Source organism: Sus scrofa, chromosome 13 (genome assembly GCF_054392235.1).
Source record: "Sus scrofa isolate SSC_HxYL_T2T_F1_AM1 chromosome 13, Sscrofa_HxYL_maternal_Yorkshire_Landrace_v2.0, whole genome shotgun sequence".
Taxonomy (NCBI): Eukaryota; Metazoa; Chordata; class Mammalia; order Artiodactyla; family Suidae; genus Sus; species Sus scrofa.
The window spans coordinates 60,083,858-60,110,430 of record NC_139395.1 but is presented as its reverse complement, the minus strand read 5'-3'; the positions used below and the strand labels follow the sequence as shown (position 1 = coordinate 60,110,430).

At 38.8% G+C, this 26,573-nt stretch overlaps 1 protein-coding gene across 2 annotated transcripts in view; it reads right to left on the bottom strand.

Annotated features, from left to right (window-relative positions):
* The window catches only part of C13H3orf49 (chromosome 13 C3orf49 homolog), a 127,250-nt gene that overhangs the window by 51,345 nt on the left and 49,332 nt on the right, over positions 1-26,573 (bottom strand). The gene's annotated exons all lie outside the window — the stretch shown is intronic.

The window sequence follows — 26,573 nt, the reverse complement described above, 5'->3', positions numbered from 1 at the left end:
CCCTCATCCTCGTGGATACTAATCTGGTTCATTTCCATTGAGCCACAACAGTAATTCCCAGAGTGTTCTAATACAACTAAAATGCAAGGTACAATAAAAATAACCAATGTTTATTCTAAAGTCCTATCTGTGTTTCTAATTGGAAGATCTTGTCTTGAAAACATATCTCTCCTAAAAAAGGTTTTGTAGGTGAACTGTGATTAGCCAGTACTTGTGCTTTAAAAACAGCACAGAATGTCTTGTTGTATAGCAAACATTTAGCCCAGATCTTACTTGTGTACTAATTTCCTCCAAGAAAATATTACCTTGGGACAAACTACCAAATCATACACAGTGTATCAGCAAAGAGCTTAGATTTGAATGTCATATAGCCTAAGTTCAAGTTCAGACTTTGCCACTTTCTAGCTTTGTGACCTCGGCTTTTAAACTCTCTGTGCCTCAGTTTCTTTATTTGTAAGAGGTTAATAGTAGAACCTACCTTGGGGCCATTATGAAGATTAAATAATGTCATACATGCAAAATGCTTAGTATAGTGCTTGGCAGGTAGTACACAATACTATTAGATAATGTTAGAATTCTCCTCTGATAATAAGCCCTCTGGGTTCTTCTCTGTCTAGTCCTTTTCTTTCCTGGTTCATCCTCCTCTGTTGAGCCTTCAACCTTCAAATGTTGAGAGTTTTTCTGGGCTTCATCTTTGTCTTTCCTTGTCCTCGCTTCTTTTCCCTCCTCTGTAAACAGCAACACTGAGTTACTGTCACTCTGTCTTCACTCACCTAGATTTTCCAATCCTCTCCCTAAACATTTAAGAACAAGTTAAATAAAATGTTTTAGATAGAAATGTATACTGCTTTTTCCCAGGAGGAGTCTCCCATAACCTGGACGGTATTAACACGATAGCTCTGGAGTCAGAAAGACCTGGATTTGAGGTTCAGCTTAACTGCTTATGTTCTTGGACTGCTTCCTGAACTTTCATAAGCCTCAGCTTCCTCACCTGGATCCCTTAGCATCATTTTAAGGATTCAATGAGACAGTTCAGGAAAAAATGCTGAGCACACAAATCTGGGTCAGAGTAACAGGGAGCCACTACCGTTGTTTTTATTATCACTCATGCTAAGAACATAGAAGAATCTAAAAGAATCTTGTGTTATAACTCTTGAAGCATGGAATCTATAACTCTCCCCTTGCTGAGCTTGGCCTGCACTTTGGGCTCTGACATTTCTAATTCCCAAGTTTCTCTGAGAGCAAACAGTCATGAATGAGCCTTCAGAGAAGGGAAAAAACTGGATTTTGAAGATAAGTCTATCCAGGCAGAAGTCTCCCTGGCCGTACTTCTCCCTGTATGCTATTGTCATATCTCTGAAGCTGGGAGTGAGGCTGCCATTCTTACCCTTTTGGCTGAGATTTTTTCTTTACTAGTTGATGATGTTATTGTAGAGAAAATGGGGGAAAATGAATTGAAGTTTCCTGGTCCCACAGAGAGTTAATTTCTCATCCTTGGACTGCCTTCCTGTTCAGGGGATCATTCATTTAGGTGGCTTTCCCTGTGATAGCCCCGGCTGCCTAGCAACCAGCAGCTCCAACCTTCTCCGAACAACGGCAGGAGTTCATATCAGTGCCATCAATTTTTTTTTTAAAGACTGTCTCATTTTATGAAAAATTAAACTTCGTAAAAAAATACAACTCCCCAATATATGTTGTTCCCAAACAATTGCTGACAACTCTGTATTACAGAAGCTGAAGTGAGAACGGAAATTCGTGGGTGGTTACAAACATAAATGTGGGTGTTTTTCAAAAAATTATCTATTTTTATATATTACCAGTGCTTTTGAGCCCTCTTAGATAATGTAGCCACCAACCATCCTTTTCCACCATGAAATGGGCATCATTAGTCCTGTGTTTGCCCTCAAAGTAAATATGTGATGGATTTTTCCCACAGTTCCTGAATGCTAAGCCCTACAATATTATTTTACAGAAAAAGCAGAACTCAATTCCATCTTATTTATATGTGTAGAAATGGATGGTATGAATTTCAATTAATCAGAACACCATGATTCATCAGAAAATCAATAAATTAAAAGGTCACAAATTTCTCCAAATGATTTTTAGGCTGCTTTGCAATCCTTCTGAGTTTAATTTTCTCTATTAAATTATCTCTGGGTCTACACAATTATTAAGCCAGTAGTGCTCAGTATAATTAACTCCTGATATTAATCCTCAAATGGATTCTTGCCCCAGCTTTTTCTAATCTTTGATTCTTATCTATCCTAGAAAACTTGGCTTCAAGTACACTCTTTGGAAAAAAAATTTTTTCTTTTGTCTTAAGGATTCAGTGTGGTGAGCAAAGAGGTATCACGAGAAGTTCAGCTCTCAGAGAGAGGCAGCCCCCCTCCTGCCACCAGTACTTCTAATTTTTTTAAGCCTCAGTATTCCTCTCTGAAATGGGGAATAATATCAGCACCTATGACAGAGTTGCTGTCATCATTAGAAGGTAAGTATTTGCATCATTTAACAGAAAACTAGAAGATAATATAAACGAAAGTCAATAAGATACTAAAAAAATATCAACTTAAGCACTGCCTGTTCCTGCACCATAAAATGAGATGAAGAGACACCCCAATATTTGTTTTCCCCTTCTGTAGCTCTTTGTAGCCCCAAAAGTGTACCCTGAACATGACCAAACAAATGCAAAATAATTTCTACAAGTTCTCATTAAATAGCATGTTTTCTTCTGTTTCTCTCCTTCCTTCCTCCCTCCCTTCCTCCTTTTCTTCCCTTCCTCCTTCTTTCTTTCTTTGCTGCACCTGCAGCATGTGGAAGTTCCTGGGCCAGGGACTGAACCTATTCCACAGCAGCAGCCTGGGCTGCTTCAGTGACAATGCCAGATACTTAACCTGCTGCACTACAAGGGAATTCCTAGCGTGTTTTTAAAATGTAACTCCTTTTTATTTAATTTTAGCTTTGGTCGGTTGGAGTGTTGTGAGAAATAGTCAGATAACTGAATATAAGGGATTAGGAAAATCTATTTTTAATATTTAAGGGCAAGTTATCTGACTTGAAGTCAGTTGAATGGAGTACAGTTTCATCGTTATCATTACTAGCCAACATTTAAGGAGCACCTTCACACATGGGGTAGGGGGGGGTGGCCTAGAGCAAAAAGAGGTTTAAGGCCTGCTTCTTGGAGGTAGATGTAATCTGGCCGTGTCAGCATCTCTGCAATATTTTGCTTTCTCTGTATTGTCCAATAAACAGTACTTCCTTTCCCCGGAGGGCTCTGGCTTCACAATCAACAGCATCGGAACAATCTCTACATCAGCAATTTTTAATTTTGAGAGTGAAGGTAGAAGGTAAATATGGCTACTTGCTTTTCATTCACTCAAAATGCCTGCCCTTTGGTTCCTATTTCTCTTTTTGAGAATATTTCACCTCATCTGGTCTTTTGTGCTCCCCAGTGAAGATGCTTTTGGCATTGCCTTAGATATGAAGTCATCACTTATAGTCTAATTGCACAGTTACTGGTTCAGGTATAAGATGTGGCTATTTTGACCCCTCTCTGCATCATCTACTTTCTTCAGAGCCAAGCATCAAGGTGATTACAGTGCGAATGTTTGTGACGTGCCATAGAAGGTGGTGAGGACGTTTCCCTAAATGGCTGGGACACAGAATTCATTGACAACGTAATCCAGCAACTTCGAAAAGTTAATGGCCTGACATTTTCTCAACATCTGCCAAAGGGGGTTGGTTCATAGTTATTATTTCTATTTTATAATGGTTTTTTATGACCATCCTTTTCAGTCTTATGTTCTACATCAAAGTGCCTTATAAAAAAAGGAAATGGACCTTTACACCATTCCAATCAGCTTGTTCATGAATCTCATAATGACATTTTTTTCCAATTAAAAAAGTTGAGGATGGGATATTATCCTGTGTTAGCAACAGATTGAGGGTTCAAAAATGGGATACTACTTAAAGATTAGAAGAACACTCCTAAATTTATACTGTCACTATATATTTGGGGCAGGGGAGTTAGAAATTGCTAAAATCTTTATCCATATCCCTTTACTCTCAAAATCCTCTGCCCCATGTTTATCAAATCTCATACATATTATTGGTAATAATGGGTAATGTTCTCTATCACAGTTTCCCTTTTTTTCTTTTTTTGGCCTGGTATATTCATGGAAAAGGGATTATGCATATTCAAGGTATTTACAAATCTTAATAACTTTTATTTGTAAACAAATCTTAATGAAAGTTTAAGAAACTGACATTTTTCTTGATAAGTAAAAACTAAAGCTTTCCCTTTTCTCAGTATCTTTTAAATCAGAGGAGTTGGCACTGAAAGATTTAAGTTCTGTTTGAGGAATTTGAATAAATAAACTCTTTGGCTAAAATTTGAAATGGAATTTCAGTGAAATTCTTCAGAGATAATACTATTCCTTAATTTTTCTCTTAATTACAGAGTTTCCAGGGTCACTGAGCAGATTTCAGTGAGAGTAAAGGCAATTTTGGAATGCCTCATTGGCCAAGAAATCTTATCAGTTCCCTCCCTTCAAAGGAGACATAGAAGCCATGAAATGGCTTGTTCAAATCCAGGTGAAAGAGTTGGCAAGGCTCCTTTCTTCTTTACTCCCTTGCAGTCAACTCTTCAGCATCCAGCTAGACCAAATGTAATCCTGCCCATGCTTTATTTCTTCTAATCTTGTAGTCTGACTTTCCAGAATTATTAAGGAAATGTCTTTCTTCTTCTCCTTCCCATTCTCATTCACTTTATGAAATATCTTTATTCATCAAAGTGGATTGGCTTGATGACTTCTGTCAAGAGTCATCGCCTAAGTAATCATCTTCTTGGAGGACAGGTTATGATATATGAGGGAAACTTAAAGATGGTTTGATTTTTAGGACAAACAGAAGGAAAACAGGTATTTTGGTTTCAATTATCAGTATGTTTCAAGTTAAAATAGATTTTTTTTTTTTCTGGAAAGTTGAACAACTGTTCTGGTTTGTCTGGGAAGTTCCTAGGATGTGTGTGGAACCTTCAGTGCTGGTCTTGGCAAATTGGGACCATTGGTGACTCTGGATCACAGTTTATGTACATGAACATTGATATTTCCATTAGGATACATTCAGCATCCTCATTCTTCACACCCTTCAAATATCTCTGCTGAAATAAAAACCCTTTAATCATCTAACCTGTCTAAAAATTCCTCATAGTCATTACATTGTCTTGAAATGTTAACATCTTCTTTGCATTTGTCAATCAGTTTTCCATATTGAAAAGTCAATATTTAAAGGTAAGAACCCATAACCATAGCTTTGTTTGCTCTACCACACTAAGGAATTCCCTTCAATTTTATTATTATTGATGGAGATTAACATACTTTTCTAAGTTCCTGCCTGTCCTTTCATCGGGTTTGTCTAATTTGGTTCCTAACAAAGTATTAGCCATTTCCAACTGTTAAAATAACTGGTTTGACTGACATTTTAACTAAGTGGATTGATTGTTTTTACTGGTCAGTTAAAGCCCAATAGATTTTATTTCTGTAAAAGCCTGTTAGTAACTATAAAATCTTAGCTGTCTTTCCTGTGGCTGCCCTTTCAGTTTCTCACTCGTTATTAAAGTGGTTGATCCTGAGGGATTGTTTACTGCTGGGAATCTAAAGATTTTCCTCATCATTGTCAACAATAAGGACCCCACTGTTACCTGCAGATAAGAACATATAATGTATTCTTCTAATTTGGCCTTGAAAATTGAATATGAAAATGTAGACTCTGAAAATCATTAGAAGAATTTCCTTTAGAATGAAATGGTTTATTTTCTTTTTTCTTTTAGCTGAGAAGGAAAATAAATAAGATATAAATAATCACTTAAAATTCCAAAGAAAAGGCTTACTTAAAAGCACAAAGTCTTTTTTTTTAAGGGTATAAAATGTATTGAAATTACAAGAGAAAAAATTGTTATTAGTGTGGTGTATTCTTAGTTATGTGGTGGGCTGTATTATCTCTCACCACCCTAAAGGAAAATTTTGGTGAAAATTATCACCCCGGAATTTATAAAACCATATTGAAGGGACAGCATTTTTAAGAAACTGGTCCTTAAAATAGGGGGCTAAGAGTGCAGCAGTTAAGCATACAGTCTCTAGAGCCAGATACACTTGGAGTGAAATCCTCTCTTAACCATGTTGATATTTACTTCTGAAAATTTCTTAAGGTCTGTTTCCATATGTGTGTGAGTGAAATGGTACCTGCTTCTTGGGGCTGCAGTGAATAATAAGTGAACAGTGCCTAGCATTGTGTCCAAACCTTGGGCAAGTGCCCAATAAATGGGTTAGCTATGAACACCACAGTCATAGTTTCCACTTTCATCATTACCACCTCTAGCTCCTACCTCTCCACTACATTAAGAGGTAGACAACAATACATACCAAGCAAATGCTACTGTAATAGTCTTTTCTTTTAAAACAAGATTATTCAGTATATAAAATGCTGTCTTGAGTGTTACCTCTATAAACTCAACTCTGCATGATAAAGTCCATGTCACATTGGATGAGGAAATTCCTATTGGAAAACAGTTGGAGTTTGCCAGGCAACTGATGAAGATGACTAGGGAGATATAAACTTTGAACTAGATCCATGGAATGTTTACTTTGCAATTGACAAAGGTAGGTTGAGAATTGTTCTTAGCAAATTCTCTCTCTTATATGCTACTGTTATCATCTGTTTATGTCTCCTCTGCAAGACTGACTTCCTTGAGGATAAATATTGGCTTGTCTTCATTTTTAGGACTCCTACAAGAAGCACTTGGTAGATGCTTATACACATCTGTTGCCTAACTTCTGGCAAAACCTAGTCCACTCATGAGCCAACCTGGCTCTTCATGGCTGCTACAGAATGATGACCTTGGCTCTCCACCCTGATCTTCTGGCTCAGCTGTTCAGACCTAACTCACTCTCCTTTCTGCTCCAAGTCCAAATTTTTGTGAGAGAGAATCTCATTGGACTTTCTCAAGTCAATAATTCACTTCTTTTTCAATTAGCTATGGCTTATGCTGGGGGTGGATCAGATTTTGTGGTATGTGAGGCTTCTTCTGGGACTGAGCAGAGAAGAAAAGTGGTTATATCTTTAGCACATCTGCAGTTTAAGCCATTGTGGCAGATGCTGTCCATGTCTCCTCAGGCCTTAACGTTTAGGTGGCCTGCCTTTCAATTGCCAGTATCTGCATTTCTTTGCTTGAGGGTCTGACATCTACCCTGCCCCTCCTCCACTAAGAACAGGTTAGATATCTTGGAAAAATACTACCTGTCCCCACAAGCTCTCAACCAATGGCTGAAGGGAACTGGTGTATAAATACTCCAGCTCATTGCCTTTGGAGGGACAATTTTGAGTGCATGTTTTGCACTGGCTTCTAGAGTTTCCCAGTAGTATTCAGCTCTAGTTGTCCATGGTGATAACTTGCTTGGTAATGAATGAATGCACTTTTTCTGTCTTTTTTAGGGCCACACCCTTGGCATATGGGTTCCCAGGCTAGGGGTCCAGTTTGAGCTGTAGCCACCGGCCTATACCAAAGTCACAGCAATGCAGGATCCAACCTGCATCTGCAACCTATACACAGCTTACAGCAACGCCAGATCCTTAACCCACTGAGTGAGGCCAGGGATCAAACCCTCTTCCTCATGGTTCCTAGTTGGTTTTGTTAACCACTGAACCACAACGGGAACTCCTGAATGTAATTTTTCTTACTGGCAGCCTTTCTTTTCCTGTCTTACCTCTCCCACCCTACAGTGCCCTAGATCTCCTCCCGAATAAACTACTTGCTCTCAAATGCTCATCTCAGGTTCTGTTCCTAGGGGAGCATCTCAGTCAAGATAGCCATCATCCCCTCTTGCCTAAATTACTGTGCAAATCTCAACTGGGCTTCTAGTTTCCAACTTTCCCCCTCCTCAGAAGAGCAGAGTTTTTTTGGAAAGTCAGACTAAATCTATGTAAAATTCTCCTGTAATTTTTCTTTGCACTTGGAATGCAATCCGTACTTCTTACCTCATCCCCAAGACCCTGTTTTTTTCTGGCCCCTGCCTCCCTCTCCAACCTCATCCTGTTCCTTGTCTCCTCTTGATCATTACCTTGCAGCCATATGACTAGGCTGACTTGGAAGCCTAGGCATTTTTATTATTGAGAAAGTTTTCATTTCCTTAATAATACCTCTATTTTATTTTATTTTATTTTTTATACTTGTTTAGTATTGGCCTCTTGGCCCAGATTGTAAATTCCATAAAGGCAGGGCTTTAATTGTGGAACATACAGAGCTCAGCCCCTGACACATAGTTGGTTCTCCATGTATGCTTGTTGAATGAATGGATAGTTGGATTGTGTGGAAGGAAGTCTGATGAGTTGTGTTCTCATCACTGTTTTCTTTTTTTCTTTTTTTTCTTTTTTGGGTCTTAGGTGTGCCATATGGAAGTTCCCAGGCTAGGGGCTGAATTGGAGCTACAGCCGCCGGTCTACACCACAGCCACAGCAAGGCGGGATCTGCGACATGTCTGTAACCTACACCACAACTTACTGCAATGCTGGATCCTTAACCCACTGAGTGAGGGGCCAGGGATTGAACCTGCATCCTCTGGGATGCTAGCTGGGTTTGTTTCTGCTGAGCCACAATGGGAACTCTGTCATCACTCTGTTTTCATGTGTGATGTTCTCTGTGCTGGGAATGATTTCCACTCACCACTATGTCCTTATCTTACAGATCCTTCAAGGCCTAAATAAAGGCCATCCCAGAGTCTTCCATGTTCCCTTAGGTCAAAAACAATTTTATTGTTTGCTACTTGCTAATATGATTAATGAGGGTATTTTGGGGATAAAAAATTACACACTGTGTTTACATTTTGAATCAGCTTAATTCTAATGAATGGGGCATAATTCACACTTTATTTTTCCCCATCACTAAGTAACATAGTAATTTTGAAAATGACTGCATGGGCCAGGTTGCAGCAAGATTTTTTTTTTTTTTTTATTTTCCCACTGTACAGCAAGGGGGTCAGGTTATCCTTACATGTATACATTACAATTACATTTTCCCCCACCCTTTCTTCTGTTGCAACATGAGTATCTAGACATAGTTCTCAATGCTACTCAGCAGGATCTCCTTATAAATCTATTCTAAGTTGTGTCTGATAAGCCCAAGCTCCCGATCCCTCCCACTCCCTCCCCCTCCCATCAGGCAGCCACAAGTCTCTTCTCCAAGTCCATGATTTTCTTTTCTAAGGAGATGTTCATTTGTGCTGGATATTAGATTCCAGTTATAAGTGATATCATATGGTATTTGTCTTTGTCTTTCTGGCTCATTTCACTCAGGATGAGATTCTCTAGTTCCATCCATGTTGCTGCAAATGGCATTATGTCATCCTTTTTTATGGCTGAGTAGTATTCCATTGTGTATATATACCACCTCTTCCGAATCCAATCGTCTGTCGATGGACATTTGGGTTGTTTCCATGTCCTGGCTATTGTGAATAGTGCTGCAATGAACACACGGGTGCATGTGTCTCTTTTAAGTAGAGCTTTGTCCAGATATATGCCCAAGAGTGGGATTGCGGGGTCATATGGAAGGTCTATGTATAGATTTCTAAGTTATCTCCAAACTGTTCTCCATAGTGGCTGTACCAGTTGACATTCCCACCAATAGTGCAGGAGGGTTCCCTTTTCTCCACAGCCCCTCCAGCACTTGTTATTTGTGGATTTATTAATGATGGCCATTCTGACTGGTGTGAGGTGATATCTCATGGTAGTTTTGATTTGCATTTCTCTTATAATCAGCAATGTTGAGCATTTTTTCATGTGTTTGTTGGCCATCTGTAAAGATATGTTGTTTTGTTATAAGGCACAGGACCATGGTTACTGCTGCCTTCCTTGAAATGGAGAGAGCTGGGTTTACACATGTCCACTCCTTCTCCATTAAGTCTTATGACCAGGACTGGTGGTGTGTGGCAATTATAGTGACTGTCCATATCCATGGCATCAATGACAATGTGCCTTTCTGTGATCAGTATCTGATTAGGTGAGCTGAGATGGGTGAGCAGAGTTAAGACTTTTGGGAGAGTGGAGAGCAGAGGTGCTGATATATTTGCTGGTTCAATTGGATATGTGTTAGATTATCATGTTGACTTCCTGTTCTGTCTTGTATTTCGGTCCTCAGAAATGACCTGTTGAAAGCTAGGTTTCCTGAATCTGACAGCTGATAAGTTGTTAAAAGCTTAAGTTTTAGCATCAGAGACCTGGCTTGGAATCCTGGTGTGATCTTGAGTAATTTACTAAAGGCCTTTGATTTTCACTTTCTTTATGAAATGAGCTAACAATAGTACTTACTCTTTAGGGCGGTTGTGAAGAATAAATGGGATAATTTTTAAAAGATTCTTAGCACAGTGCTGAGCATGTGGTGTGAATTTCATAAATATTGTTTATCAGTTTTATAATCCATTATCTGAAACTTTCAGCACTGGTTATATTTCAAGATATATATATTTTTTGAATTTTAGAAAGGTAATATGGTATGTGTATTATATATTATGCAAATACCCTTATTCATATCTATGAATATATCTGCAGTGAAACATATAAATACACTAAGTGGGACAAAGAAAGACCTGACAGGTCAGGTTAGGCCAGGCTTTGATTATCTCAATAAATTAGGACAAAATTCTGAGCGTCAGGCTTTGGGATTTTGTAATTTGGATAAGAGATCAGGGGGTTGCATTTCTGTCAGTATGGCTATTTTTATTACTTGAAGCCCAGTCACAGAACCTACATTTCTGTTACTTTTCTGTGTCTCTCTTCCTCATTCCAACCAATGTCTCAACTACACATAGGACAGCTTCCCCCTCAACCTCATTTCCTAAGCTTTATACCCAAGTGTCTAATAAGAAATAAAGCCTAACTTCTGCTAATTACTACCCATGGGGTTTTGTTTGGTTCCCAACTACTCTACCTTTCGAATGGAACTGATAATTGTACCTACCTCAGAGCACTGTTTTAAGGATCAAATACAGCAATGCCTGGAATTTGTTCTGTGTAAGAGTTGGCAGGCACTCAGGAAATCATATCTTTCTTTTCTTCTTCTTTCTCCTTCTTCTCTCGCTGCCCCCTCCCAGGATCACAATTAATTAATCAAATATCTCCGACTTGCTGAACCCAGTGCTCTAGCTCCTGGAGGGTCAGGAGGATTATTTATTGTGCTCCTTTGCTCTAAGGAGGCTGTATCTTGTCAGGATGATACGATGAATACACATTTAACAACAGTAAAAAATACAAGAGGATTTAATTTTTTTTTCTTTTTCGGCTGCCCCATGGCATATGGAAGTTTCCTAGCCAAGGATCAAATCTGAGCTGCAGCTGCAACCTGTGCCACAGCTACTGCAATGCCGTGTCCTTTACCCACTGTACCACAGTGGGAACTCGTACAAGATGATCTTAAACTAAATTATAGGTGCGGTGCTTTCGTTGTTAAGAGGAAGAATATGCGGGACAAGAATATTCAGGGGAGCTTCCTAAAGGAGTGAGATCTATACCCAAGTCTTTGAAGAATGACTAGGATTTAGAGGTTGAAGGCTTAAAACTAAGCACTTGGGGCTGGGGGATCCCAATGAAGAAATGGGTGATGGAAGTAAGGTCATTGTGACTCCAGAATGTCAAGGACTGTCCCGCTTGACCACATCATGCAAATACTTTAGACTGGAACAGTCTCACCATTATCTGATTCCCACTCAGGCCTTCTCCACTGAGGTAATGTCCTTGACAGACTTCCAAACAAGTACGCAGCTGGGTGCAGGAAAGAAATACTCCCAGAAAACAAAGAAAGTCATACCAGATCCATAGCCCCTTTTGGGAAATGGCTTCCAGAGGATGCTCCAAAGCTGAACTCTCTACCCCAGGAGAAGCAGGGCAGAACACATGTGCATTATGCAAACTAGAGGGTATTTATGGGAAAAGCATTACCTTTTAAAAGACTATTCATCTCAAGTGTGTTGTATTTTTTTCCTTAAAAATCAGGTACACAGGCAAAGAGATAATTGCAAAAGATACAGTAGTTGCAAAACTCCTATGTCCTGACCTTGATGAACCTCCTGATACAGTCCATTATGCTCTGAACTTGGGGTCAATTGATTCTGGAGAACTCTTTGAGCAAGTGCCAAGTGCTGAAAATTTCATCTAGGTGAGCAGTAGGTGCTGTATCTCTGAGGAGTTTTCCCAAGGGGGCCGAGTCATTCATGGCCACAGTGTAGTGGGTGTTGATAGATTTAGCAAAAGGAGCTGGGACACAGCAGCCACAGAGTCTAGCCTCTTCTGCTGTCTTGCTGGAAGGCATTTGAGCAAGTCCTTCTTTATCTTGCTACCAGCCACCATTTTCTCCTTCTTGTAATGAGCACAAAATAATTTACTTCCTCTTTCACTGGGGAAATGAATCAGAGGCTAAAAACCATGCTGATCTGCCCAAGATAAGTTGGTTTGACTCCATGGGTGATGATGGCTCATTCTCCTCCCATTGGGAGTGGAAGACCAGCTCCTCCTTTTTGAGATTATAAATTTTCCCTTGGCAGAGGACAAACACAGTAAGCTTTTTTTTTTTCTTTTTCTTTTGCCAAGAGGTCATTCTACTTTGGGAGGATCCTCCTTCTCACTCTTAATTTCCACAGGTCTTTTTATAAAGCACCAATCCCTGTCAGGTTGGCATAATTATTCCTTAACCAAAACATCATCAACACTCCCCCATAGCCAGGAGAAATGGCCGAAAAAGCCATTGATGTTCTTGTTCATTCTTTGGTCCAAACCCTAAATTTTCTAGAAAACTCCACAAGTTACAAGCTGAGCTTTTGCAAATGTTGTGAATTCAGAAGCTCAGGCACTGAGCCAGGAGGTTTCCTGGGTTGATGTTCATTTTGAAATGCAATGCCAAACTGTCATTTTAAAAAATGGAGTTTGGATAAAGAATGCAGTTTTGTAAACAGGATGCTAACTAACATTTGGGCCCTCACATATGCTTTCTCTGCTTCTGAACAACTCCCTCCACCCCTCACCCACATCTAACTAATATTTTCCTAATTATCCTTTGGTCTTAAATATCAATTGTTGCCACAAGCTTTCTTTTATAATCATAACTGGCTTAATTCTCTCTGCTATGAGCTCACATTATTAGTTCTATTTCTCCTATCAAGACCCTTATTACACTCTAATTTAACTGCCTGTTTAATTGTGGGTCTTTTTCATTAGAGTCTAGCTTTATATATGTTTCTGAGTGATTTCTGTGTACCAATATCTCCTGTAGTGCTTGGTGAATAGTAGCTATTCAATTTACTTTAATGAATGAATGACTGAATGAATGAATCAGTCAATAAGTGAGATACTAAATTCAAAATTGTGGTTGTTCCCAAACACCTGGATACATGATGTCATTCTGACCTATTCCAATGAATGCTGAGATTCGTGCTAATACTATTACATTAGGATTGTCCTCAAGTCTCTTCTGTGGGATCATGCTGTTTATTGCTATATTCCTAATGCCTTCAACTGTACTTGGCATTTAACGAGTACTCAGGGATTATTTTTTTTTTCTTTTTTCTTTTTTTGCCTTTTATAGCTGTACTCATGGCATCTGGAGGTTTCCAGGCTAGGGCTTTAATTGGAGCTACAGCTGCTGGCCTACACCACAGCCAGCACAATGCAGGATCCAAGCCACATCTGAGAACTACACTGAAGCTCACGGCAACGCCGGATTCTCAACCCACTCAGTGAAGCCAGGGATCGAACCCACAACCTCATGGTTCCTAGGTGGATTCATTTCTGCTGCGCCACAATGGGAGCTCCCCTCAGGGATTATTTTTAACATGGTGAGTTACTTATCCTAATAGGAGCAACTACATTTGTTGTAGTGATTTATCACTTATAAAGTAGTTTCAAAATATTTTGTCTTTTTAAAATATTTTGATCAAGGTCATACAATTAGCATGAGATGAAGACAGGATATGACCTATGCTTTCCTTCTACTCTGCTAGGATGCTTTGTCCAAAAGTAGGCTACTCTGGAAGGAGATCAAAGATGTCCCTTTGTTCCACCAAAATGCTTACTTCTGTGTGTCAGTTTGGGCCTATCTCAGGCATATTATTTTATTTTTACTTTTTGTCTTCTTTTTTTAGGACCACACCCACAGCATATGGAAGTTCATAGGCCATTGGAGCTATAGCTGCTGGCCAACACCACAGCCACAGCAACAAGGGATCCAGGCTGTGTCTGTGACCTACACCACAGCTCATAGCAATGTCGGAACCTTAACCCACTGAGCAAGACCAGAAACAGAATCTGTGTCCTCATGGATACCAGTCAGGTTCGTTACCACTGAGCCACAATGGGAACTCCAAATCTCAGGCATATTCTGACACCATCTTTATTAGATGATAATGGCCATAGATTTGCCTTTTACAGAATGACTTATTTAAAATATGTACATTAAACAAAAAAACTCAGTCCCTTTTCATGAAATAATGTTCTACAAAGTTGCCAAAGAATTCAATCATGAAGACCCAGAGATGGTTGCAGCAGGACATATCCATGAAATGACAATTTCAGTATATGACGATGTACATCCCTCTCATACAGGTAAGCATGATAAGCTCTTCATGGAGAAGTGACTTTTGACTATATCTTTAGATATTAAGATGTAAAAATTCCTTATATTTGACACAGTTCTGTTAAATTAGGCAAAGGAAGAAAGGGAGAATCAGATTCATGTTGGAAGTTATCTTTATAACTGAGAGTCTTTTTCAGCTCTTAGCAGCACCTTAAGCAAAACACAATTCTTAAACACAGCCCAGACTAGAGATCCTTGGAGCTAAAGGTGGGAGCTGTTGGGGATTCTAGAGACCAGACTTACACTTACTGCTTAAATGACAAGTGTCTTAGTCCATTATAACAAAATTCCATAGATTGAATGGTTTATAAACGACAGGAATTTTTTTTGTAGTTCTGGAGTCCATAGCAAGGCATTGACAGACGTGGTGTCTATTGATAGTCTGCTCCCTGTTCTTAGATGATTGTCTTCTCACTGTAACTTTGCATGACAAAAGAGGTAAGAGGAACTTTCTAGGATCTCCTTTATAAAAGCTCTAATCCCATTTATGAGGGCTCTACCCTTAGGACCTAATTATCTATCAAAGACTCCTCCCTCCTAATACCACTACAGGCAATAAGTTTCAACATAGGAATTTTGGAGGGACACGAATATTCAGTTTTTAGTATTCAGTGATTCCAAACGTCTCTTGTTTGGAAAGAGCCAAATATTTGGTAACATGTAGTCCAAACATAGGGGAAATAGGATGCTTTTTAAAAAATATTTTATATTTTATTTGAATTATTGTACATGCTATAGGTAGAGCCATTTTCAATGCAAATTATGGGACAATTCCAAGTTCCAAAGCTCCTTTCCTTCATGAAAGTGCCCAGAGTGGTCACCCCTTTCAGCTGTTTGGCCTCCTTTTAATGATTCCATCATTTTGGATCAGCCTGTACTGGAATGGGCTTTTGGTACACTGCCATTAAGTTCACCCAGATTGCATGGTCATAAGTCCCTTGACATTTTGGGATTTAACAGTCATTGTTTTGCTAAGAAAAACACCCTCAGGCATAGATTTAAATGGTGTGTTGTGCAGCCAGAGCAGAGCACCTAGCTGGTGAGTGAGCTTAGTCAACCACCCAATACCTGCTTCTCTCTGCTTATTTTCGTACAAATGAGAACACACATTAAGTGCCCCAAGAGGTCATTTACATGTTCAGATACACATCACCACACGTTAAGAGTGAATTTGTAGCTACAGTGTTAGTTGTGAAAATAGCGACTCACAAAATTTCTGGATACACCTAATATTAACACCCAGTGTCTGTTGTATTTGGAAAGTGGGGGAAAGAATGGTAATAAGTGATTTAGGAGGCAGTTGTCATCAAAGACATTCAAGAGGATGTAGATGTTTGGGTGGAGAATACAGGGTGAGTAGCAGATTATCAACGCTTGGTAAGGGAGACCCTAGAAGAGGTGGGTGTTTATGTTTTATCTCTTGGGCTAACTCTAATCCATTGGTGGTTGACATGTGGATTATTGAGTTGCGAATGGTTCTGAGGTCACATCAGAAAGCAGTGGAAAGGAGTTTCCACCGTGGCTCAGCAGAAATGAATGCGACTAGAATCTATGAGGATGCGAGTTTGATCCCTCACCTTGCTCAGTGAGTTAAGGATCTGGTGTCGCTGTGAGCTGTGGTGTAGGTCACAGACACAGCTTGGATCCCTCGTTGCTGTGGCTGTGGTGTAGGCCGGCAGCTGTAGCTCCAATTCCACCCCTAGCTTGGGAACTTCCATATGCTGCAAGTGCGGCCCTAAAGAAAAAATAAATAAAAAATAAATAAAATAAATAAATAAAAAGCAAAGAGAAAATGGGAAAGAGTGCTGTTTTCCGGAATTAAGCAGGTAGAATCAGGTAGAATGATGGTATGCATTTATATGATGGCAACCAAAGGGAACTTATTAAAGAACTTTAAAGCGTAAGTCTTGACTCCTTGATATGACAGTTTTAATAGGATTCAGTTTACAAATGTGATTTGGAGACTTACATGACCCAACTCTGTGGAAAAATGATCTGTAGGACACAGGCACACAGCATGACAGTATGCCCAGAAGTTTTCTTATTGTGTTTTCTCTGCTCTCCACTGGTGGAATTTCACTGTTTTATGCAAAAGCCTGTTACATAGCCTAAGTAATATTTTAGGAAGAATGCTTTTTCTTGTATCTATTCATCCTGATGGCCTAACTAATCAAAAAATCTGCTCCTGTTACCAGATTTGAGCCTTTCTCCAATATGGAGATGAAAAAAAAATCTCTCATGGTAATAAATCCACATCTTCTCTGGCCCTCACACTCCGACACATTCACTGCAACTGCTCATAAAGAATGTAACACCCCACCTGTGGTTCAGTCTATTTTTATAGGCCAAACAATTAGCACAATTTTGAGTCTTTATGGATACAATAAAAATCATAGTTTGGCAGAGCTATAAATGGCACCTGCTCTTACAGCACATAAGTGGAATTTATTGAGGGATATGTAGAGACTTTCACATAAATCACCTGTCTTCATAGAACAGTGCTTCTCACCCTTCCTTGGTGGTCATGACTATATTTGAGATGTTGATGAAAGCTATAGACCCAATACCTATAGAAAGATGTAATCATATGCGCCAAAATATAAAGAATGCTAAAGGTTCTCTGAAGTAGAGGTTCAATGGGCCCCAGATTAAATTTTCTCAACTAATGTTGAGTCAGTGTCTTGCATAGTAAATGTTATTTTATTGTCTTTTAGGGCTGCACCTGCAGCATATGGAAGTTCCCAGGCTAGGTGGTCAAATCAGAGCTGTAGGTGGCAGACTACACCACAGTCAAAGCAACATGGGATTCGAGCCACCTCTGTGATCTCCATCACAGCTCACAGAAACGCTGGATCCTTAACCCACTGAGTGAGGCCAGGGATTGAACCCACAACCTCATGGATACTAGTCAGGTTTGTTACTGCTTAGCCATGACGGAAACTCCTGTTTTATTTTTAATATTAAAAGTTTCCCAGTTTGAAATTTGCTTTTGTGTTTGACCAGTGAATTTCTTCTTTGACAACTTTCTGTAAGTTTGAGTGTGTTGGTATGAAAAATAGAATCTGTTTTTTATAACATGTGATATACAAACATTTGATTGAAATGAATGAAGAATAATAACTGTATATCACCAAGCCTTTTCAGGGAAAAAAACCTTCCTGAGCATGATCTCATTTTTTACACACTATGAAATAGAAGATTGAAACTGATGGTATTCCTTTTCAATGAAGAGTCTGGGCCTCTGAGAAGTTAAGCTAGTTCAAGGCCACTAAGCGTATGTCAAAGCCAATCCTTGGATACGGGTTTTCTCAGTCTCTTTCCATTCCACCTCCTAATATATACATTAAAAGCAGAATGTAAAATGTCATATGCTGGGTTGAAAGTGACACCCAACCAAACTCTAATGGAAGAGATTATATGCATGAAAAATACAATAAACTCTCTTTTGTAAAGTATATAGTTATACATTTACATATGGTATATAGAAAAAATATATACATATATATCACTGCTGTATAAAATAAATCATGGGCACAGGGGTTAAGGATCCAGGATTGTCAATGCAGTGGCTGGGGTCACTGCTATGGCACAGGTTCAGTCCCTGGCCTGGGAACTTCCACATGCTATGAGTGTGGCCAGAAAAAAAAATAATAAAATAAAACACGGCATGAGGTATATTATATGTCTTTGACTTTGATTAGCACCGGAATCCCTTTCTGTTCCTTGAGAATGCAGAGTCTAGGAACAGGGATCATTTTGGAGGAGAGAATCCTGCTGCTAAGGATCTGCCAAATCCTCTGCTAAGCCTCTTCCTGGGGGCACATTTAACTAGTTGGTAGAATACCACCAGCACCACAACAAAGCATTTATTTACTGTTTAATTTTTCAGTAACTGTGATGATCACTGTAGAAATTGGTCCTGTCAATGATTTCAGCCCTGTGTTCAGAACTGCGCACTATTCACTCTCTGCTCCAGAAACATCAGGCGGTAAGAGGTCCCTAGCTTCTATGTTGTTAAAGTGTACACACAGAAACTCCTACCAGATCTCAAATCAATGACTGGTGGTAAAAGCATGTTAGCTGACAAAACACAAGCAGATGAGGAACTCTGGACGTTCAGAGAAGTTCATCTCCACGAGTAATGCTCTCAGTGTATTATTCTGATGGTTTCCCCAAGACTCCCTTTAATTTGAGGTTGGATCTAGGATTTTTGTAATGGAAAAAAACACATGATGTTAATTTGTCCCCCTTTCCTGTTGCCTCTGAGTTAGGTTCAAGTGTAACAAAGCAGGGACATTTTGATCATTGTTCATGTAATTTAAATCCTGCGAACATCTGAGATCAGATTTTAGGTCCAGAGTCAAGATCTTGGTAATCCATGAATTATATATGAATTAGAACCACTTTGCTAGCACAAACCAAGGAAGGGATATCAAAGGTAATATTTGCATTTTATGTCATCCAAGAGAGGAACCCAGCCCTTCCTCAGCACCTCTGGATGGTGGGTACTTCAGGCTTGGTTTGAATACTTAAGGGAGTTTGTAGGAATTTTGTGACCTTATTATTAGTAACTGCCATTAAAAATAAAATTACATAAACCTAGTGATGTAAATTATATGAAAAACAAAATTAGTAAATACTCAAAACTTAATACGTCACCATTGAGGTTATTTACATCTATTGGATCTGCATGGGTAAATTCTGTATATATAGTAGTATGCTATTGCAACTGTCTTCCCAACTTAGTTTCATTATGTTGATAGCTTGAAATTGACAGTAGTGGGAGTATTTACACCAGGGAAATAGGCAAATAGTACATATTGGGGCTTGATTTATTAGTTTTTTGATTACCTAGACTTAAGTAAGTGATAATATAATTGATGCAGATTAAACTTGAAAGTCTTGTGTCTGAAGCTATTATTGTATCACAAAATTTGTGGAAATATTCTTCTAGAAATCAAACTGTTACCCAGTTCAACAAAGAAGTCATTCCCTTAATTTATGAATTAGTGAAGCTCTGACATTGTTTCACTTCCACTTTCCTCTCTAACAAAGGAAAACATCCACTAACATTTGTGTTAGAACTACCTTCATTTGTCAGTTGCAGTGGCCATGGAGAGGAGAGTTTGGCACAAGTCAGTAAGAACATTCTGCCAGAATCATCGTCTCTACATAATTTACATAAAGAATATTGGATATTTTGTAACTCTTTGTAAAATGTATGCTATACATCTTTTATATCAGTAAAGTTTATAATAAACTTATGTACTTATGTGGATTATATTCATACACACTTACAAACACACACATGTACACACTTTTTTTTCTTTTTTTCCGGTTTGTTTCTTTTTCTGAGAGCTGGTTGGTAAGCATTTGCTAGCACATCACTGGGTAGAACCCACACTACTTTAAACCAGCTTATTTCCTTGGCAGACAAATACATTCATTAGCCAATTGTTCTGAGGCGAGACTAGGAAATTAAAAAAAAAAAAACATGTATTTGGATTACAATCCTTTGTTTGCCTCACCATGCAGTTTTGGACAAATTATTAGCCTCTCTGCAAAATAAATGCACTTATTTATATCCTAGTTCTGGAATATAAGACATTGACTCATAATATATGAGACAATTTCTGAAAAATTGTATGTAAATCAAATTATTATAAATAGAATCTTGGTTTAACCCCCATGGACTCATGCTATTATTTCGGAAGTACTCAGTGTTGATTTCTGAGTAATAAGGGAGTCTCATGACCACAACTTCTTTCCTCCCGGTGTATTCTTCCAGTTCTGTAGTAGTCTTCTAGCTCCAGGGAGTTCTAAAGTTAATGGAGCATTCAGAGTTTATGCAGATGTTAAATAGTTCATAGTCTCCTAATTTATCTCCTAGCTTATAAACTGTAAATCTGGACCAGAGGATCTGAGCCTTGGTTTGGAGGGTGCCTGAGGGAAATGACCCATCGCCTTCATGAGATTATCAAAGGGATACCATGACCCTCCATAGTTAACAACAGCCAATCTATATTTTAAAATAGAGACTTGCATTTCAAAAAAATAGACTATATTTTAATGCAGTTTAGGTTTATAGCAAAATTAATCAGAAAGTAAAGCAATTTCCCATATACCCTCTCTCCCCACACAGGCATAGCCTCCTCCACTATCAGCATCCCTACCAGAGTGATATATTTACTGCAATTGATCAACCTGCACTGATGCATCACCACCACCCAGAGTCCATAGTTTATACTACAGCTTACTCTTGTTGGATGTTCCATGGGTCTGGACAAACCTACAGTGACATGTATCTACCATTATGGCATTGTGCAGAATGGTTTTGCTGCCCTAACAGTCTTCTGTGCTCTGCCTATTCATTCTTCCTTTTCCCCAGGAAACATCTGATCTTTTTACTATTTCTATAGTTTTGCCTTTTGACTGGCATTTAAAAAAAATAGGGTTTTATGAGAATCAACTGTTTTGTGTTAGTTTCTTTTCCAACAATCCAAAGTTGTCCTGAAATTTAATTTTATATTTTGAAGGTAAAACTTTCTCAATGTAGTGAACACGTCTATGTTTTCTTAAGGAAAATTTAATACCTTATTGATGGCTGAGGATGAGGATTTCAAATTTTCATCCCTACCGATTTGGAAGGGATGAAAAGATTCAACCTCTTTATTTTACTAAGAGAAAATTGGGGCACTACATGAGCAAATTGGGTTACAGAGCTACTGAGTCTCAGAGGTGATGGCTAAATGCAGACTTCCAAATTCCTGGTCCAGTTCTCTGCTGCCTCCCACCCTTTTTTAATGGCTCATGGAAATTCCCAGGCCACAGACTGAATCTGAGCCACAGCTGTGACCTACGCTGCAGCTTGGCAATGCTGGATCCTTTAACCCAGTGTGCTGGGAAGAGGACTGAATCCTTACCTCTGCAGCAACCTGAGCCACTGTGGTCGGATTCTTAACCCACTGTACCACAGCAGGAACTCCTCTCTTCTTTGTCTTCTTTTTTTGGCAGGGGTATCTTTTGATGTTTGAGGTCACCAGAAGTGTGAAAACAAGTTTTGAGAATTTATACAAAGAGATAAGTGAGTTGTTCCTATATGTACTATTTTCTAAATAGCTGGCTATTGACCCACCATCCCAGAGGAAAGACTTTTAGGTCTTCATAAGAAAGCCAACAGGACGTAGCAGAAAAACCATGAGTGTTGGAGTCAGATAGAACTAGATTCAAATTCTATCTCTGCCATTGTTAGTTAAATGACCTTAGACTAACTCTGTAACCTGCAGGCCTTCTAGTTCTCATTTGTACAATGGAAATTTTTATTAACTTGGTCAAAGAGTTGAGTATTAATTGATCATTGTAGTTATTTAAACCACATAACATACTAACAAGAGCCATCACAACATTGCCGATAGTAACAATAATAACATAATAACAATATAATAACCACTAACAATCATTGAGTGCCTACAAGGGGCTAGAAACTTTCCCTTGCTTTTTTTTTTTAAAAATGATCCCTTGATCTTTCCTAACACAGTAAACAAAATTAAGGGAGAGCTGGCGTTTTGAGGCAAGGCCCATCAGAGAAAACACCATCTTCATAACTCAGTGGCAATTTGCTTTGAAAGAGGAAACTGGAAAGTTAAAACTACTCCTAGGAGAATTTTTTTCCCCCAGAATATGAAACATTTAGCCTATAGACCTTGAGAACACTAAAAACCTCTTACTGTGGAGGTCTTTGTTCATGATGTGTTGCATAGCACAGAGGATTTGAGTGTGCTTTGAGGACTATATGAGGTTTTTTATCTTAACAAAATTATGGGAATCTGTAAAGTTAAAAAAAATGTCTGATGGTATGTGATAAATTACTGAATGTCTCATGGACAAAAACTTCTGGAGGGAGGGAGGCATAGGAAAAAAAATCCTTTACCAGAAGTGATTGCAAGGAAAATACATGAAAATTAAATCACGCTGGGCTGCAAGTCACAAAGGAAAACATGTTTCATTTTCAGTAGTTTTTTGATGAGGAAGTTTGGCAGAGTTACAGTTTCATCATTACTCTAAACTTAGCTAAAGATGCTCAAGATAGCTTTTAGTTTTATTGGAAAGTTAATTTTACACCTACAGAAGAATAAGCTTTCCGGTTATACTTTGCCAGGTGTTAAATGTGAAAATGGTACCATCTTTGCCGAGGAAAGTATGCTAGAGATGGCATGTGTGAAAAGGAACTTAATATTTCATTATGGCAAATCCAGAATATAAAAAGCCCAACCTATTGTTTGTGTGAAAGCAGCACAAGACAAAAATGTCACAACTGATATAGGACCACATAAAAGTCTATAAACAATAAGAACTGGAGAGGGTGTGGAGAAAAAGGAACCCTCTTACACTGTTGGTGGGATTGTAAATTGGTGCAACCACTGTGGAAAACAGGATGGAGATTCCTCAGAAAACTAAAAACAGAACTACCATTTGATCCTGCAAGCCCACTCCTGGGCATCTATCCAGAGAAAACCGTGACTCGAAAAGACACATATACTCTGATGTTCACTTCAGCACTCTTTTGAATAACCAAGACATGGAAACAACCTAAATGTCCATTGACAGAACAGTGGATCAAGAAGATTTGGTACATATACACAATGGAATATTACTCAGCCATTAAAAGGAATGAAATGCCAGCATTTTTAGCAACATGGATGGACCTAGAAATTATCATGCTAAGTGAAGTCAGCCATACAATGATACACCAACATCAAATGCTTTCACTGACATGTGGAATCTGAAAAAAGGACAGACTGAACTTTGCAGAACAGATGCTGACTCACAGCCATTGAAAAACGTATGGTCTCTGGAGGAGACAGTTTGGGGCGTGGGGGGATGTGCTTGGGCTGTGGGATGGGAATCCTGTGAAATTGTATCGTGATGATCATTATACAACTACAGATATGACAAATTCATTGAGTAATAAAAAAAAATATGTGGGCTCTGGATTCAGCAAACATAGATTTGAATCCTGACTCTACTTCAGTAGCTCTAGGACCTTAGGCAAGTTAGTACTGTTGGGCTATAGTTTCCTTATCTGTAAAGTGGGGACAGTGATAGTACATCTATTATAAGGCTGGATTCAAGTGATATGTGTAAAAATAATAGCCAATTCTGATGTAACATTTACTATATTTACTATATATCAGGTACTATTCAATGTGCCTTATATATTTTAACTCATTTAATCCTCACAATTCTATGTGGTAGATGCTGTTATTAGCCCTCACTTGTAGATAAAGGATATGAGGTCGAGAGGTTTTCTAATGATAAAAGTAGAATTTTCTAATGAGTTACAGCTAATGAGTAGCAGAGCTGAGATTTGGATCCTAAGCAGTCTGGCTTCAGAATCTGTGCTGTGAACCACTATCTGATGCTAATATTAGCATAATGCCTGGTAGAAAATAAACTTGTAATACAGGTAAGCCAAATAGTATTTTTATAAAGCTACTGTTAACTCTTACCATTTGACTCATGCCATGTAGTTTAAAGTGGACTGTCTCTACATTTACCTTCCATCATGTAGAGTTGTACTTTTTAAACACATTACATTGCCAAAATGACACAGGTTGACTCTTTGAGAAAATATAGTACTGTTTGGATGTGCAAAGGCAAGTACTGTTCGCATAGTACTGTCTGAATAGTAATGTGCAAAGGCACATTAAGCTTTTTGAAATGGTGTAACTACATGACAAGAATGAACCTTAATAAACATTAGTGGCAGCTTTCTACAAAATTGGAAGAGTGACAGCCATTGATGAGGACCACCCACCAAACTGTGTAATTTATAAGATAACTCATGGAGACATCCCGGCTGTACAAAGATTCTCGATTCACCCTCTCTGGAATGATTGAACTCATCACACAGACTGTGAGATCATGAAGCAGTACAACCGTGAAAGGCGTGGATTGTGACAGGTTTCACACTCACACGGTGACCACCATTGTAAGTAGAAAGCCCTCAGTTTTGATGTAATAGAGATGATCTGTTAAGTTGTAATTACAATGGAAATTGTCAAATAATAATAATTCCCACGAGATTGTAATAATAGCAAACATGCATCTAGCCCTTACCATGTGCTATTTCCTGTTCTAGGTACATTTTATCTATTAATGTAGTTAATCTTCACCTTAAGTCTTCAAGGTAGGCAATGTTATCATCATTTCTACTCTACAGATGAGGAAACTACAGCATTTGGGAAACTTAGGGTTGGTAGAACTGGACTCACACCCAGGCTGTCTGTCATCAAGAGGTGATGTTTACAATGAAGATAGTTAACTAAGCTTGCTCTTTTGGCATCACAGTGGAGGTAGGTGTGGGGCTCTAAATTATTTCTAGCAACAAAAGATTCTTGCAAGACATCAAGAATAAATACTGCTGTGTTGATGATGTGGTATGTGTTGTTAATGACTCTAAGGTTTTGTCATTGGAGAAAAGACAAAAGTGGAACTGAGGAATTTTAAGGTTCCCATTCAGCCCAGTGATTCACTGTACATTTCCTCTTACCACACAGAACTCCCTGGTTTGCTAATGACGTAGTGATTAGGCTTCTGGAGTGTGTCATTGTGAAGAAAGCGTCAGGCCTACTCACGTCAATAGTCAGAATGACTTTTACAGGGACTTAAGTACAATCATGTGGATAGGAATAAGTGCCTTGGTTCAGGATGGTACCTATGAGTGATCTTTACACCTAGGAACCCAGGGTAGTTTCTCCTGCAGAAATACAAGAGAATTGTATAGGATGATATCACTTGCAGTTATCATTCCTTTATTCCAACTGATAAAAGGGGAAAGCAGATAATTTTTAAAAAACTACATGTGACTCTATTCTTAAAAAAAAGGACTTGTAATTTAACTAAAGATAAAGTAGGAGTTGTTCATTCCTTCCTTTTATTTTTTAAACAAGTATCTACAGAGTGTTTACTGCATATACAACATCCGGGTTACAAAGAACTCTAAGACACCATACATGCCTTTAGGTAACTTAAATTTTTAACCCATGAAAAGATAAACAATACACAGCAAGAGATAAACATGACTTTTAAGTTTAGAGAAGATAGTTTTTTTGTGTGTGTGTTGTTTTGTCTTTAATGGCTGGACCTGAGGCATGTGAAATTTCCAGGCTAGGGATTGAATCTGAGCCACAGCTGCGGTAATGGGGGGATCCTTTAACCCACTGTGCCAGACATCAAGCCAGTGCCCCTACAGTGACCCAAGCGGCTGCAGTCATATTCTTAACTCAATGCACCACAGTGGGAAGTCCTGGAAGATAGTTCTTTCATCCCAAAGTATAGGAACCCACCATCAATGCTATTGTCATCATCATCATCACCACCAACCCTTTACTGAGAACCTAATAAATGCCAAGTACTAAGACATCTCATTTAGTCTTCAACCCCATCTGATGAGGTAGCTACTCTTTTTTATCAGTAGAAGAATTTCATTCCAAAGTTTACAAGTTAAGCAACTCATCCAAGTTTACCCAGATAGAAAGGGGTAGAAGGATTAACTCTGGACACTTAAGCATTGTCATGTACCCTAAATTCTCTCTCTGATCCATCAGCAAAATCCCATTGTCTCTGCTTTCAGAATAGATCCTGAATAAGTCCACTTCTCACCAATCCACAGCTAATACTCCAGTCACGCCATATTGTCCCTTACTTGGACTAGAGCCACAGGCTCCTAACTAGAATCTCCAGTCCACGTATGTTCTTTACAATCTACTCCACCTAGTCACCAGAGGGATCCTTTCAAAAGCCAATTCACCCTCTTCCTCAAAGCTCTCCAATGGCTTCCCATCACACATACCAAAGCTCCAATGTCATTTTCCAGGTCTGCAGTGCTATGTGATCTGGACCC